Below are 5,721 nucleotides of genomic sequence, written 5' to 3'. Positions count from 1 at the left end.
AGTATACTATAACAGTTCACCTACTACACTCTAGAAAATGATACAGGAACGCAGAAAATGTATAACTTTAAGATTAATTGCCTAATAACTATTAGCCTACATGATTGCGGACGAAGCCTAATTGTCGCGTTGCATGACGCAGTGGAATCTGGCATTGCATTTAGATCTCAGTGATGTGAAATTATTTGTCCCTTTATCAGGTTCTCAAGCGGAGTTAACTTGCTAAATTCAACCGGTTAACATATTATCGTTGTCTTAAGGAGCCCACGTTACCTTGTTGCAGTGTAGAATGTGAAATATGGATACATTACACATTTTGATTAGTTTTCCCCAATTGCAATGATGAAGGCAATAGCATCATCTGATTATATGAGCTCTTGGAGAAAGTGTGCACATTTCGAATAAGAATAGCCTCCATGTCAAGTGATCAAATCTCTCTGATGTCTTTCTGTCGTCTATAGGCTACAGTCAGATGTTGGCTTCTGATGGCTGTATTGTCGTCACTCTGTTACACTATTTCGCTTTTCGCTGCTGGCTCGATGCGTCTCCTACCTAATGCTTTACATTAGGCTCGGAAGTAAACCCACGTAGTGACAGCAACGAAAACGTTCTAAATTCAATGCAACAAGATCCTGGACGTGCACACTCCGTGATCGCTGTCCATGGTAGCAATTCGTCATCGGCGCCATTGGCTGCTTTTTACAGTCCATGTTTTGCTACATGGAGGCGGAGCTTTGGCCGGTCTGATGTTATACTGAGATTTGTTTTACATAATGTTTGGCGCAAGGGGACTGATGGTTGGCAACTATAGGCTATGCATGTACCTATACAAAGTAGGATATTGGAGCCTTATTGATGATGATAATCGACTGTAAGTTACATACGCAATAAGGCCAGAGTTGCAAAGTTGCAGTGTAGCCTACAGGATAAACATGCTGTCAAATGAACAATAAAGCCTATAGACTCCAGTCTTTAACTCATAACGTATACCTTTCCAATGAGGTGGTCATCGGTGAAAGTGGTATTGCCTTAACCCATATCAGTCTTAACCATGTCTAAGCCGAAGGTCTACTAAGCTAATTTAAATTATTTTAAGCTCATACCCAGGGCAATTTTTCTATTTGATTTGGAATTTTAAGACCCCTTGAAGAATAACAAAAATATGTTTAAAAAATATTTGATGCAAAATTATTTTGGGCCTAACTTCTATTAGACCATATAAACGCATTTCATAACATATTCACTACACCGGACAACAGAGAGTCGCAAAAAAATAATCTAAAGGAAGTTCCTTCTGAAGTGTCTGTCCTATATCTGAGAAATATATAAAACAGATCAGGAAACGTATATATATATACACACACTACCGTTCAAAGGTTTGGGGTCACTTAGAAATGTCCTTGTTTTTGAAAGAAAGGCACATTTTTTGTCCATTAAAATAACATCAAATTGATCAGAACTACAGTGTAGACATTGTTAATGTTGCAAATGACTATTGTAGCTGGAAATGGCTGATTTGTAATGGAATATCGATATAGGTGTACAGAGGCCCATGATCAGCAACCATCACTCCTCTGTTCCAATGGCACGTTGTGTCAGCTCATCCAAGTTTATAATTTTAAAAGGTTAATTGATCACTAAAAAACCCTTTTGCAATTATGTTAGCACAGCCGAAAATTGTTGTTCTGATTAAATAAGCAATAAAACTGGCCTTCTTAAGACTACTTGAGTATCTGGAGCAGATTCATTAAATAGTACCTGCAAAACACCAGTCTCAAAGTCAACAGTGAAGAGGCGAATCTGGGATGCTGGCCTTCCAGGCAGAGTTTCAAAGAAAAAGCCATATCTCAGACTGGCCAATAAAAAGGAAATATTAAGATGGGCAAAAGAACACAGACACTGGACAGAGGAACTCTGCCGAGAAGACCAGCATCCCGAAGTTGCCTCTTCACGGTTGTCATTGAGACTGGTGTTTTGCGGGTACTATGTAATGAAGCTGCCAGTTGAGGACTTGGCATCTGTTTCTCAAACTAGACACTCTAATGTACTTGTCCTCTTGCTAAGTTGTACACCGGGGCCTCCCACTCCTCTTTCTATTCTGGTTAGAGCCAGTTTGCTCTGTTCTGTGAAGGGAGTAGTACACAGCGTTGTACGAGATCTTCAGTTTCTTGGCAATTTCTCGCATGGAATAGCCTTCATTTCTCAGAATAAGAATAGACTGACGAGTTTCAGAAGCAAGTTCTTTGTTTCTGGCCATTTTTAGCCTGTAATCGAACCCACAAATGCTGATGCCTCAGATACTCAACTAGTCTAAAGGCCAGTTGTATTGCTTCTTTAATCAGAACAACAGTTTTCAGCTGTGCTAACATAATTATAAGGGCACAAGGCGAGACCTAGATGCAGACATGGGAGGCAGATGGTTTGAGTCTTTGATATTTATTATATCCAAAAGGGGTAGACAAGAGAATGGTCGTGGACAGGCAAAAGGTGCATACCAGTTCAGAGTCCAAGAGGTACAGTGTGGCAGGCAGGCAGGCAGGCTCGAGGTCAGGGCAGGCAGAATGGTCAGGCAGGCAGGCACAGAGTCCAGAAAACAGGCAAGGGTCAAAACCCGGGAGGACTAGTAAAAGAGAATAGAAAAGGCAGGCGCACAGTAAAAACACACAGGTTGACTTGTATGTACAAGACGAACTGGCACAGAGAGACAGGAAACACAGGGATAAATACACCAGGGATAACAAGCAACACATGGAAGGGGTGGAGACAATAACAAGGACAGGTTTTGCAAAAAAAGGTTTTCTAATGATCAATTAGCCTTTTTAAATGATCAACTTGGATTAGCTAACAGAACGTGCCATTGGAACACAGGCGTGATGGCTGCTGATAATGGGCCTCTGTGCGCTTATGTATATTCCGTTAAAAATCAGCTACAATCAGTTGTAGCAGCTGCAATCAGTTGTAGCAGCTGCAATCAGTTGTAGCAGCTGCAATCAGTTTCCAGCTACAATAGTAATTTACAGCATTAACAATGTCTACACTGTATTTCCGATCAATTTGATGTTATTTTAATGGACAAAAAATGTGCTTTTCTTTCAGGAACAAGGACGTTTCTAAGTGGCCCCAAACTTTTAGTGTGTAGTGTATATATTTTCACATGTATTTAACCACTTGTTGTTTTGCCACTAAACAGACTCCATATATACTTCCACACGTTTTTTAAAATCTGGTACCGGGAACCTTCAGATTAGTCTTGTGAAGCCTACATAGTTTGTAGGCCAAACCGTTTGGACTGTACAGGTGATTTTGTGAGAAGACCAATTTTTGGGGGATGTCTCGTGGTCTGACAAACATAGCACGAGCTCTGCCACCTTTCACCACAGATGCAGAATTGCGAGATCAGCAGATGTGGTGGATTGAGGCGCATCCAATGCAAAAATATATATATATCTCTACCTTAAAATGACAGATATTTATGGGGATATTTTTATTATGCTAATTAGATTTCCACAGGGGCGCTGACATCGACTCTCACACACTCACACGCAGACAGTATGAACTCATTAGTTCATTGGCATATTTCTAACTCTCGTGAAAGGGGAAAAAGCTCCAGGGTGTCTGTCACATCGTTTCAACATCCTCATCAGCAGCGGTACGTCTACCTACAACGGATGAACCGCAGCGCCGCGCAGCGTCAGTACGTCGGGTGTCAAATAAGGGCACATACGAGTAGGCAAAGGAAGCAAGGGCTGTTGATCATTCATAGAGACAGATGCTTGTTTGTTTGCTTTTGTTCATTGGTTTGCAAAACTTCAAAAGCATCATAAAATCAAATCAATAATCAAATAAAATGTTATTTGTCACATGCGCCAAATACAACAGGTGTAGGTAGATCATACAGGGAAATACTTACAATCCCTAAACCAACAATGCAGTTTTAAGAAAAATACCTATAAAATAAGAACTAAAAGTAACAAATACCGGTCATGTAGGTAGAGTTATTAAAGTGACTATGCATAGATGATAAAAACAGAGAGTAGGGGGGGGGGGGCAATGCAAATAGTCTAGGTAGCAATTTGATTAGATGTTCAGGAGTATTATGGTTTGGGGATAGAAGCTGTTTTAGAAGCCTCTTGGACCTAGACTTGGTGCTCCGGTACCGCTTGCCCTGCGGTAGCAGAGAAAACAGTCTATGACTAGAGTGGCTGGAGTCTTTGACAATCTTTAGGGCCTTCCTCTGACACCGCCTGGTATAGAGGTCCTGGGTGGCAGGAAGCTTGGCCCCAGTGATGTACTGGGCCATACACAACTTGACTTTCCTGAACTATTTGTGTGTGGATATTGTAAAAAAGCAGATTTAGGACTACTGTATTATGCTGCATAAAGCCAGCAGTAGAACATTTTTATAAGACTGTTGTGTTTATTAAGTAAGCTACGGGGGGTTCAAAAATGGTTCTTCAAAGGGTGTCAGCCGAAGAACCTTTAGGTTTTATATAACACCTTTTTCTCCTAGAGTGTAATCTCTTGTGGGAGAATTAGAACACAATCATTTCGCTACACCCGCAATATCATCTGTTAAATATGTGTATGCAACCAATAACGTTTGATTTGATTTGGTTTTGAAATTACTGAGTGCATGGCATTCTTTCAGTCTTGATCATCTCAGAATGAATCTCATCAAGCATCATAGTAGGGTATTCCTTCAAAGTGCATCTGATCATTTTGGAAAGTCAAACCTACACACTGTTTTCGTTTTAATGGTAGGGGGCGGCCTATTGTATGACCAATGTGTATTGTGTGGCCATCAGCATATTATCTCAACAATTCCACATGGCAAACCTTATCTGTAGTGTGAAAGAACTACACTGGCCTCTAGTGGTAGATTATATTTGGCTCACTGTGCGTCATGAGCATGAACATCCAGCATAGTACGCTCAACTCTAAAAATTCTAAAACAACTCAAGGACGAAATCTTCACTCTCCTTTATACCGGGGCCTTCTAGTGGGACAATTGTGAATGGATCTTTTCCTCTTTTTAACTATGTCTTGGTAGGCCTGTGTATGTGTATGTTTACAACTACAAATACCTAGGTGTATGGTTAAACTGTAAACTCTCCTTCCAGACTCATATTAAAAGCATCTCCATTCCAAAATTAAATCTAGAGTTGGCTTCCTTTTTCGCAACAAAGCATCCTTCACTCATGCTGATAAACATTGTAAAACTGACTACCCTACCAATCCTTGACTTTGGTGATGTCATTTACAAAATAGCCTCCAACACTCTACTCAGCAAATTGGATGTAGTCTATCACAGTGCCATCCGTTTTGTCACCAAAGCCCCATATACTACCCACCCCTGCAACCTGTATGCTCTCGTTGGCTGGCCCTTGCTTCATATTCGTCCACGAAACCACTGGCCCCAGGTCATCTATAAATCTTTACTAGGTAAAGCCCTGCCTTATCTAAGCTCACTGGTCACCATAGCAACACCCACCCGTAGCACGAGCTCCAGCAGGTATACTTCCTTGGTCATCCCCAAAACCAACTCCTCATTTGGCCACCTTTCCTTCGAGTTCTCTGCTGCCAACGACTGTATGAATTACAAAAATCACTGAAGCTGGAGACTTATATCTCCCTCACTAACTTTAAGCATCAACTGTCAGAGCAGCTTACCGATCACTGCACCTGTACATAGCCCATCTGTAAATAGTCCACCCAACTACC

Source organism: Oncorhynchus masou, chromosome 29, assembly GCF_036934945.1.
Source record: "Oncorhynchus masou masou isolate Uvic2021 chromosome 29, UVic_Omas_1.1, whole genome shotgun sequence".
In the NCBI taxonomy this organism is placed as follows: domain Eukaryota; kingdom Metazoa; phylum Chordata; class Actinopteri; order Salmoniformes; family Salmonidae; genus Oncorhynchus; species Oncorhynchus masou.
The sequence above is the reverse complement of the archived record's forward strand: the minus strand, read 5'-3'. Positions refer to the sequence as shown.